The sequence below is a fragment of the Odocoileus virginianus genome, chromosome 10 (genome assembly GCF_023699985.2).
Source record: "Odocoileus virginianus isolate 20LAN1187 ecotype Illinois chromosome 10, Ovbor_1.2, whole genome shotgun sequence".
In the NCBI taxonomy this organism is placed as follows: domain Eukaryota; kingdom Metazoa; phylum Chordata; class Mammalia; order Artiodactyla; family Cervidae; genus Odocoileus; species Odocoileus virginianus.
Window position 1 is genome coordinate 25,773,332 of NC_069683.1, and position 11,941 is coordinate 25,785,272.

Here is an 11,941-nt window from a genome sequence, read left to right on the forward strand (position 1 = left end):
CAAACCGCCAGATCCAAGACTTCTGAACCTGAGCTTCTGCTCAGATAACAACACTGTTCTCCAGAGTGGTCCAGAAGCCTGAAGGGGATGCTCAGCTGGCATGCTCAGGCAGGGACGCCAGGTCTCCAGCTGTGCAATGATCGGGGCAAAGCCTTTCAAGAAGGACTGAGGCAGAGCCAGCAAGCCATGGCCCACTGCACTGCAGAGAGGAGACGGGGGCAGCGTGGGGCAAAGCCGGGAGGGGCAGGGAGTCGGTCACTGCCAAACCTCACTTGTCCCACAGTCTTCTGTGTGATCCTCCAGGAGACTGAAGGGGCTGGGACATAGGTCACCCTGAAGAGATGGCAGCTGTCAGTGGGACTGGCTGGGACCCACCTTCATCAGATGTCAGGTCCACGCCCTGGTGTCCCGAGGCATCTTTCATATAAAGGTCCTCGCTGAACCCTTCAGAATGCCTCCTGCTGATTTCAGCTTCCCAAGTAAGAGGAAAGGAAAAAAGTTTTCAGAGGCCTTGGCTCAGGCACAAAATGTGGGATGTGTCAGCAAGGGGGACAATACCAAGGAGTCTGCAGAGCCGTGGGTCGCAGTTTTGGGGTCTGTTTGGGTCTTTGGAAACAACCTGATTGGTTTCCGAACAAGAGGAACAGTGTCTCCAATAGCAGCAGCGATGAAAAACTCCTGGTTCTGGGTTCTGAGATGAATTTATAGTGTGTGGGTTTTAAAAAACCACAATGATAGATTCAGAGTTTATCAATATTTTACTACAGTCATCTCCATGGCACTACTAAACCGGGATGAAAATGGAAAAGTCTATCTACTGTAGAGCCTCCAGATACTTATTTCACTTTGCCTGTTTTCCTCCACACCAGTCCTCCTAGGATAACAGGCTGTCTGGATGGAGGTCACACCAGTTTCATGCCCCAGCGCTGCCATTTCCCAGCCCCACGACCCTGGATATGCATGCTGTCTCTTCAGTCATGTTCGACTCTTTGTGACCCCATGGACTATAGCCCCGCAGGCTCCTGTGTCCATGGGATTCTCCAGGCAAGAGTATTAGAGTGGGTGCCATGCCCTCCTCCAGGGGATCTTCCCCACCCAGGGATCAAACCCGCGTCTCTTTCATCTCCTGAATTGGGAGGCAGGTTCTTTACCACTAGTGCCGCCTGGGAAGCCTAAGACTGGACAGCTGGACTGAACCCTGAATTTTCTCATCTCTAAGGTGGGAAGGTAACACTGGCCTCAGGGACAGTCGTATGGGGCTAACCTGACGAAGTGCCTGGCGTGGAGCTTGGCACATGATAGGAAGTTAGTTAACAAACAGCAGCTTGTGCTTATAATTTTGTCTTTGACACAGTGGACACCCATGGGTGTCTGGCTTGGTGTGCCCTGGAGAACCTCTTGTCCTTTCCTGGGCACCCATTGCCTGCTGGTCAGGGAGGGGAGCCCAGGCAACCCGGAGGATGGTCAGTGTGGGCAGGGCATTCAGTCCTGGTGGATCTGCCAGGCCCTTTCCTGCCGCAAGCATTCCGTGCCTCCTCTGAAGGCAGAATGCAGACCCCAGGCGAGTTTGGTACCATGCCCCAGCCTGCCAGCACACACTCCTTGAAGCAGATACGTGTGGGCTCCAGCCCGTCAGAAGAATTCATTAGGACAGTCAGTGATATGGTGCTGAAACCGGAGGCTCATTCGGGCGGGCTGGGGATAGGGAAGTCTTGTCCCTGCTGAACCTCTCCAGCTGATAAAGGCAGCCTCCGCTGGCAGATTTCATTTTTCACTGGGCCATCTGTATCCAGTCAAGGATAACTTGTCTTTCTGAAAAAGCTCCTCGTCAGCATCAGCCCTGCAGAACATCCCCCTCTGTGAGTCAGGCACCGCTCCTGCCGCCTGAGGTCATGGGGATGGGGTGGTGTCAACAAACCAGTGTCATCGTAATATACACGGAAGCATTGAAGTGACCGAGTGTTTATGTGGCTGATGCCCTGTTGCTTTTTATCAGCCCGAGTTATTGCCGATTTAGCTCTGTGTTAGCTGGCCTATAAATCTTCAGAACAGTGTTTTTATTTTCTTAATTTTGTCATTGCTGTTATCAGCTTTTATCACCTGTTTATGTAGAGAGCATTACACTCTCTGCAGTCATTCTTATTCTTTATCCCTTCTCCCTCACTCCTTTCATTCCCTCCCTCTCTCTTACAGGTTGGAAATTCCCAGTTTGAGAGAGTCAGTCTAGCCCTTCCTCTGATGCTATGGCTCTCATGTCAGTCCTAAGAGGACATCTTAGAGGACATGGCCCATCGTTATGGAAGGCTCATAGCTTTGAGGGGAGCTTAAGAGAACGATCAAGTTCTGGCCTTCAAATCCACTCTGTCCTCTGCCTTTTTGTGACTGCCAAAAAGTTTAAGACCAACTGTAGTGGTTGGGTCTTCCCAGAACATCCCTTTGGAGCCAAGGTTGACCAGAGATGCTCTTGCCCTACAGTAGGTACTGCCAGTCCACAGCTATAGATAAAACATACCCTGCTAGCCACTGTTGTCCAGCCACTACCATTAGAACCACTTTTATGGACCTTCTGGAAACAGGGACATTTAAACTAGGCTAAGGAGTGATGTAATTCACTGTCTGACTTAAGGTCAGAGATAAATTTATAACGTCATTCATTTAGTAGTCACATATTGTGAGCCTTTTATGTGTTTGGCCCCTAGTTCAGAGATGAAGCAAGCATGATCCGCTCCCCAGGGCCTCACAGTCTAGTAGGAGAAGCAGAAACTAAAGCAGATAATACAGGTGTGGGGGAAGGATCAAGAATGAATTTTGCCTGAAGAGGCTAGGGAAGGCTAAGCTGTCAGAATAGTTTTCAGCCTGGACTTGAAGGATGCATATGAGTTTCTGAGAAGAAAAAGAAGGGGAAGAACTTTCCAGGTGGAAGGATCTACCAGAATTAAAAGGACCGGGAGGACTTCCCTGGGGGTCTAGTGGTTAAGACTGAGCTTCCAATGCAGTGGGCATGGGTTTGATCTCTGGTCTTGGAACTAAGATCCCACATGCCGAAAGTAAATAAATAGAATATATATGTTGAGTCGTGTCTCTTTGTGAACCCATGAACTGAAGCCTGCTAGGCTCCTCTGTCCATGGAATTTCCCAGGCTAAGAATACATGAGTGGGTTGCCGTTTCCTCCTCCAGGGGATCTTTCTGACCCAGGGACTGAACACACATCTCTTGTGTTTCCTGCATTGCAGGCAGATTCTTTACTGCTGAGCCACCGGGGAAGCCCATGTCTGTACTCAGAGTCAATTACTCCCTTCTCCCAGAAGCCCTTGCTGTGTGGTTCTTCAACAGCTGCTCCTTAAGAATGAGGTCAAAGAGAAACAGAACAACAATCTCTGATTTTTCTGTTTTGAAGATGGCTCAGTTTGCCAGGGCTATGTCCCTGCCCATATTCTTGTACTTCCTCCCCCGTGCCTGTTCTTTTTTTAAAAAAATATTTATCTGTTCATTTTTATTTATTTGGCTGTGCTGGGTCTTTGTTGCTACATGAGGGCTCTTTAGTTGCAGCATGCGGGATCTAGATCCCTGGCCAGAGATTGAACCCCGGGCCCCCTGCATTGGGAGCTCAGAGTCTTAGCCACTGGACCTTCAGGGAAGTCCCCACGTGCCTATTCTAAAGCCTTCTTTGCTTTAGAACCTAGAGTCCGTCCCTGCGGTGATCGGGACCATAGACTTGATTCCTCTCTCATGGGTAGGACAGCACTCGTCCAGAAAGAGATGCTGCAGGGCAGGAACTGGGCCTCTGGCCCTGGAGACCCCAGCACGGCCAATGGCAAGAAAGGAGTGATTTTAAAGAAATATTTTTTCTACCTTTCACTGAGTTGACCAGTAATTTCCTTGCCAGTTGTCATAGCTTTGGCCTTGATAACAGTGTATATAGTTGCTCAGGCCCTGAAACCTCTGACCACAAATAGTTGTCCCAGGGCAGTGATAGGAGGAATGAAATGTAACATGTTCAGACCACAGCTTTGCTGCTGACTGGTGGTGATAAGTGTATATGAGGTATTTGGACTTCTCTGAACCTCATTTTCTTCATCTGTATAATGGGAATAGAGTAACAATTTCACTTAGAGTTTCTGTAAGAATTAAGCTAGACTTTGTGTACAAAGTGCCTGGCTTTGCTGGTAATCAACCAGTTGCCCTGACTACTCCTACCCCCTGCCTTAGCCTCATATAGTGATGGAGGTTGATGATAACTTAAAAAAAAAAAAAAAAAGACGCATCTACCTACAATTCTGCTGGATCCCATTCATCAGGTTAGGAGAACAGTCAGTGACCCATCTGGATAGAAGACTGTAGCTGTGGCTTTATTATGACTATGCTCCCATCTCTCTGAATCTGTAACACTGAATAGTAATGGGTTTGCAGTGAGACTCCGAAGAGATAATGCCTTTAAGGTGCTTAGCAATTTTCCCAGTACATTGAGAGCCCTCAACAACGGACGCTGCTCTGATTTAAATCGCTCTGATGAAATAAGGCTGAAAGGATTCTGAGTCAAAGGACCATAGAACTGGAAAGGAGCTTAGAATCCAATCTTCTTCTTTTCAGAAAAACAAGGGGCCACATCATGAGTGGCAGAGGCCGGACTCAAATCCAGGTAGCCTAGCTCATAGTCCAGAGTTCCCTACATCTAATCATCTAATCAGCAGGAAATGGTTAATCCTCGCACAAGACTTTGTTTTTCCTACAAAGCTGGAAGACCAGAACAACCCTCAAGGAAGGTCATTAATATTGGGATTTTGTTATTTTGAGGCTAATTAGGACTCACATTGCTGTGTTCCCCAAGGGAGATACTGTAAGAGGAGGCCGGGGCTTCGTTTCCAGGAATATGGAAGCTGTTCCATGTTGCTTTTGAGCACAGCCCCAGTGGGGATCAGAGTCCCTGGGAGTTAAAGGGACATACATCATCCAGAAATCTGGCTGTCTTGAGCCAAATATTAATACAAATACAAGCAAGACCCCAAATTGGGATTTCAGCTCTCTTTAGCAAAATGAGGCATTTTAGCAGATAAGACAAAGCTGGGGAAATTGGCAAAAATCAAATATCAGCCTCAAAACAATTGTATTTGGAGCAGAATATTGACCATATGTAGAGAGTGTAAAAGTGATTTTTAAGTAGAATTTTTTCTGTTTTCTTTTCCTGTGTGTTTATTTTGGCCATTAGCTCAAGAAGACTATTGAAAATCTTCCTCTAGGAGCTGGCCTTGTTTTTACATTTTTTTGCCCTTGTTTTAGTCTGAAACAGCCAGGATCCATAAGCATGGGAAAGGAGGGGGTGAGGGGAGGTGAGCCCACTGCTCTGTGTCTCCTGCGGTGTTTTTACGTGGACTCCTAGTTAGTGGAGCAGATGGTGAAAGTCAAAGGTTTCAGAGCCCAGAGTCCCAGGTTTGTATCCAACTCTGCCATACCCCTCATATGATCCTGAGCAAGTCATGTAGCCTATCTCAATCTCATTCTCTTATCTTCCAAAAGGAAATAATAATAGTACTTGTATCTGTCTAGGTCCTATCAGGAGACAGAAACCGCACAATGATTTGGACAGGGGTGGCTTACTCTCAAGAAGTATTAAGCTCAGATATTGGTGCATTCAAAGATATGAAGAGAATCCTAAAGGGTGATCCAAGGCTGAGGGGAACTGCTCAAGGAAGGACAGACATGGAATGGGAGGCCTTCCTGAGGCTGATGTGCAGACCTGGTGGGAGAAGGTGTGGGTGGAGACCCCGGGGGGCAAGCAAGTCTGCCAGGTTGTTTGGTCCAGAGATGGTCCACAGTGGCCAGGCAGTAGGAAACAGCCCAGGTACAGGTGAGCCAAGGTGGGCGGGCAAAGAAGTAAGGTGATCAGAGTCCACTTCCTAGCAGGTGACATTTGGCCTGGAATCTGAGTGTTAGTATCAGGAGGCCACGGGAAATGATGGTCCAAGGCGCAGGCAAGCAGAGGCTGGTGGGCAGGTGTAAGGGGATTAGGGAGCCTGGGAGGGGCCTGGAGTGTCTGTATGAGGAAGATCAGAGGGAAGTGGTCACGGCTCTAGGTGGGGCTCCAGGCTGCTGAGAGACTAGGCACCCTAGGTGGGCTGGAACACCAGTGGACATCTCCACACATGCATGAGCAGAACAGCAGGAGCAAACAAAAGCAAAACAAGTGCAAAAAAAAATCCACCCCCCCCTCCCCACCCCGTAATGTCTCTCCATTGCCCTCTGTTGACAACGCTTGACATGGTGCTCCGTGTGAAGAAGAAATACATCAAGAATCCCATCTATCATTGCAAAGCAGGTACTGAAGGGTGAATTTGGAGCTGAGAGGCAATAAACTGATTAACTGGAACAAGACATCAAAGAGTTGTGTGAGAGATTAGATGAAAGAGATCATGGAAGGTCTTCGTCACAATGCCTAACTTGCAGTAAATGGAATCTGTTCTTTTGATTGATGCTAGAGGGTATTCATCTACATTTTCCAAAATGTATATGGTCTTTAATTTATTTAGTAATAAACTCCATTGTTTAATGAGAAACCAGCACAGAAGGACAGCCTCAATATCCTATAAATGCTGTAGATGAAAGCACTCCCACAAGGTACAGGCTTTGTATGGTGAAAATTAGCAAGTGACACCTTACGGATGCTTTCTGGGTGGATGCAGCCTGGCCACTCTGGAATAGGATTGTGATGACCTGTCTCCCATCCACCAAGATTTACAGAGGTGCTGAGGGGTTCCCAAAAAGTGACACTTGTTTTGCCTTTATACCCTTCCCCAGCCTGTGCCATGTCTCCTGGTGGCTCATTTTCACATTTCCTTGCATAAAAGAAGCTTCATTGGCCCCCAGAATTTTGGGAATAAAGTGAACTGGATCTTAGAGGCCACCTGTCCAGATTTCATTTTTCGGAGGAGGCCTGGAAAGCTAAAGTGGATTTCCCAAGATCATCCAGCTCCAGGCCAAACAGTGACTAGAATCCAGGACTTACTGAGTGTACCATGCCATCTACAAAGGGCGTGCAACAAATGAAACATGTGTTTTATAACCTGAAATTGAGTTCCCAAAAATGAGTGGATGTAAGTATGTGTATTTGTTTGTGCCCTCCCTGGAACTCAGAATATGATTTTATTCAAAAATAGGGTCATTGCAGATGTAATTGGTTAAGATGAAGCCATACTGGAGTAGGATGCATGCTTACCAATGTGATTAGTTCCTTATAAGAAGAGGAGAAGAGAGACAGAGACACAGGGGAGAATGTCATGTGAAGATGGAGGCAGAGATTGGGGTGATCACAAGTCAAGGGACATCAGGGTTGCCGGAAACCTCCAGAAACTAGGAGGTGTGCGTGAACAAATATTCCCTCTGGACCCTCAAGAAGAACCCAATCCTGCTGACACCTTTATTTCAGACTTCTGTCCTCCAGAACTGTGGTAGGATAAATTTCTGTTGTTTTAAGCCACTCAGTTGTGGGAAACTGAATACAGTGTGCAAAGATGAATGTCCAGTTATGCCGTGTGCCAGGAGGTCTTGTGCCTAGTGTAACTCCATCATTGCTTGTCTCATTTCACAGAGATTTTTATCTCAGTTCCTCGGTCTGACCATCAGGATTCACCAGGTGTCCATCTTCTAGCCTTATTTGTTCTGTCCTGTGGGAGATGCTGAAGCTTAGAGAGACAGAGTAATTTGCCAGGTCGGAAGGCTGGTGAGGAGCTGATTGATGTTTGGAGCAGCTTTGTTTTCTTCCCAAGTCAATGCTCATTCTACTGCACCATAAATTGTCTCTTTATAACATAAATATCAGCGGTGGGGGGATCTGATAACTGAGGTTATTGTATGAATTGAATTCAGTTTTCTCCTTAAATCTGACAAGGATGCAGCGCCACCTTTACCATGCTGCCCTCACCACCGAATAATTTAAACTCATTACCCTTGGGAAAAGATGCAAAACCTGTGTAACAAATGTATCAATTAGAACAAAGCAACGCTTATTTAAAGAATTGTCCACCATGGTTATGTAAGCCTTTTTCTGGGAATGGAAGATGTAATTTGTAGAAATTAAATGTTGCTGTTCAGTTGCTAAGTTGTACCCAACTCTGTGACCCCATGGACTGCAGCATTCCAGGCTTCCCTGTCCTTCACTATCTTCCAGAGTTTACTCAAATTCATGTCCACTGAGTCAGTGATGCCGTCCAACCATCTCATCCTCTGTCGTCCCCTTTCCTCATGCCTTCAGCCTTTCTCAGCATCAGGGTCTTTTCCAATGAGTCGGCTCTTCGAATCAGGTGGCCAAAGTATTGGAATTTCAGCTTCAGCATCAGTCCTTCCAATGAGTATTCAGGGTTGATTTCCTTTAGGATTGACTGCTTTGATCTCCTTGCAGTCCAAGAGACTCTCAAGAGTTCTCCAGCACCACAGGTCAAAAGCATCGATTCTTTGGCACTCAGCCTTCTTCATGACCCTACTGTCACTTCCGTACGTACTACTGGAGAAACTGTACCTTTGACTACATGGACTTTTCACCACTAGCACTGCCTGGGATGCTGGAAACTATTAATAGTTTCTTGTTTAACAGAAAAAAAAAAAAAACTTATTACTTACTTAATACTTATCTGGTAAATACAACCACCTTGAAAAATTGTTATTTTCCTTGGTCAAACTCTTAAAAATTTCACAGGAAGAATTTCTTCATACATCCACATACATCCACATGCATACACATGCAAATTAGGAAAACAATTGAGATATCATTTCACATTTACTAGACTAGAATAATACCAATTAATGGAGACAATGTGGAACACGGGGATTCTCATATACTGCTAATAAAAGTGTACAACAGTAAAGTCATTTGGAAAACTCTTGGCCCATCCCTTATAAAGTCAAATATACAACTACCCTATGACACAACAATTCCACTCCTCAGTGTCTATTCAAAAGAAATGGAAGCATACATCCACAATAAAAGTTGTACAAGAATGTTTATATTATCTCTATTCACAACAGTAAAAAACTGGAAACAGCTTAAATGTTTATCAGTAGGAGAAGGCATAAATAAATTAATTATGACACATTCATACAATAGAATGCTATGTGGTAATAATAAAAGAATCATTGCAACGAAATGGATGAATTTCAAAAATTTTTGAATGGAAGAAGCCAGAAACAAAAGTGAATGTATTGTATGATCCCTTTCATATGAAGTTCAAGATAAGGCAAAATAATTCATAGATAGAAACCAGAATTGTTGTTGCCTATGGAGAGTGGGGAGAGAGGATCTCAGGGAATTTCTGGGGTGATAGAGATGTTCTATATCTTTACTGAGGTTTTGATTACTTGGGTATATACATTTATCAAAAGTCATCAAATTTTATGCTTAAAATTGATGCATTTTATAGATTTTACCTCATTTAAAAAATGCTCCAGTCTACCCAACAATCTTTGAGGAGGATGAAGAGAAAAGAATATTTGGAGTAAGGGCAGTAAATAGAACAAGAATTTTTATTGTTTGTAGTTCAGTTTTACTAAGTCGTGTCCAACTCTTTGCGACTTCATGGACTGCAGCATGCCAGGCTTCCCTGTCCTTCACTGTCTCCCAGAGTTTGCTCAAGCTCATGTCCATTGAGTCAGTGATGCTATCCAACCACCTCATCCTCTGTCACCCACCTCCTCTTGTCCTCGATCTTTCCCAGAACCAGAGTCTTTTCCAGCTTGTCGGCTCTTCGCATCAGGTGGCCCAAGCATTGGAGCTTCAGCTTCAGCATCAGTCCTCCCAATGAACGCTCTGGAGGTGTGTTAAAGATTGTTGAGGCTGGGTGTTTAGGTATATGGCAGTTTAGTATGCTTTTCGCTCTACTGTTATGCCTGCTGAAAATTTCCATGATGCTTTAAAAAAATTAAGTGCAAAAGCCAAGGCATCCTCAGTGTGGAAGAATCCAAGAAATTCTCTTTCAGAAGGGAAGCAGACAAGAATGTCTTCTTGTTACCACGATTATTTAACAGAAATTAGCAGCACTGGCAAGAACTATTCAAGGAGAGATAGAGACAAGAGATATAAATAATAGAGACAAGACACAAAACACAAAATGAAAAAGTTTTGAACAAACATTTCATCACAGAAGATGTATAGGAAAATACATCCAAAATATCACTTATTTGTATTAACAGATTACATAATTATATATTTTGCTGATCTCAGGAAAGCATCCAAGAATGATCAGTAAGAGAAAATGAGTCCAGCAGGTGAAAATATAAGAAAATTCACTAGAATGGATTTTATTTGTGTATTGCATCTGAAATATGACTTTAATAGAACAAATGCTCTTCAACATTACACTTTAAATATCAAGACATACAGTTGTCTTAACCCAAAAATAATGGTATTTTTGCCTGATTCTCTTGCCTTTTCTATACTTAAGTATATCAAGTCCTCCAGTTTTTGAATTAAGAAAGATTTTAACCTCCAAAGAAACAATTTCATTATCCATGTTTGTTCATAATACGTTTGTTCACAACATAAATTTGTTCCTAGCAAACATGTCGGGGGTTACCTTAGGTGTGATTGAGTCTGACTACAAGACTTTCCATAAGACTAATGAGACCCAGTGAGCTTTATTTATGTCCCTGTATCTGAGGGTCCTCTGAATTCAGGTTGCACAATTCCTGCCTTGTCTCTACTCACAGAAGTCTGTATACCTCACAATCTGCTGCTTCACTTGACTGGCTTTTGCATTTGTTTGATTCTTAAGATATTTAAGTGTCTCTGGTCTAGTTTTAAAGACCTCTAAACTGGGTAGAATTCTGCATTCTTTTAATATTTTTCCAGTGTTGGAGTCCAACGACACAGAAGAGATATTAAAACAACATCCAACCCAACTGGATTCTGGATATTTCTCATTGCATTGTCTGACCTTGTGCTCACAACTTCCAAAGTTATCCTATTGATGATGAAGATGCGACAGGAATTTGAAATGCTGTAACTCTTTAAAGGGAAATGTTCCTTGAATCCAATTTTTCTCTTATGAAGTTGCTATGTTCATAATTATAATATTTAAAGGAAATAAATTGCTTCTGTTACCTCATAAATCAAAACTTTCCCTTGTAGCAAATGGTACTCTTGCCCAGGAAAATTAATTCCTCTCTCTGAGGGGCAAGTACTAATTAATTCCTCTCTATGAGGGGAAAATATTAATATTAAAACCCTAGGAGAATTTCCCCAGACTTCTTACACGTACTTGTGTGCCCAGATATGTAGATGGAGAACTCTCTTTGATGACAATACAAGATTGAAATCAGAGTGAAGAAAAGAATCAACTCATTGCTTTTGTCGCTGCTGTTGATATTGCTGAGAAAGGGCTGCCCCCCACCTCTGACGCCCACCCAGCTTCCCATCAAAAACAAACCAGCCTACTTAATCCTAGCAATCAACCCAAGTTTCCCTCCTCCTGGCTCCTCCAGGGGATACTGGCAAATTCCTGAAAGTGCACTCAGGGTAGTTTTCTTTTCTCTGAATTTGCTTAATGCTAATTGATGCCTTCACTTCAGCAAATGGCCATCCTTCCTCTGTTAATCCAAGGGACTTGGAATTAAAGTGTGGACATGAATACAGCTACAGGATCACTCTTTTCCTGGCTCGCCTCTCATTTATTTGCCTTTTTTGGTCCCTCTCTACCTGCCTTCCAATGGCTTTCAGAGCATGGTTTATTGAAGCATAGCACAGACCTGAATATAAAACTAAATAATAATAATAATACCTTATTTATTAAGCACATAACTATGTGCCAGATACTGGGCTAACCCACTTTCCATGGATCGTTTAATCCCCACAACCCAATGACATGCTGCTCCCCAGTCATCTCCACTTGGGTCTTCCAGAGGAATCAGCAAATCAATGTGCTCACAATGGAATCCATCACCTTCTTTCCCAAGCCC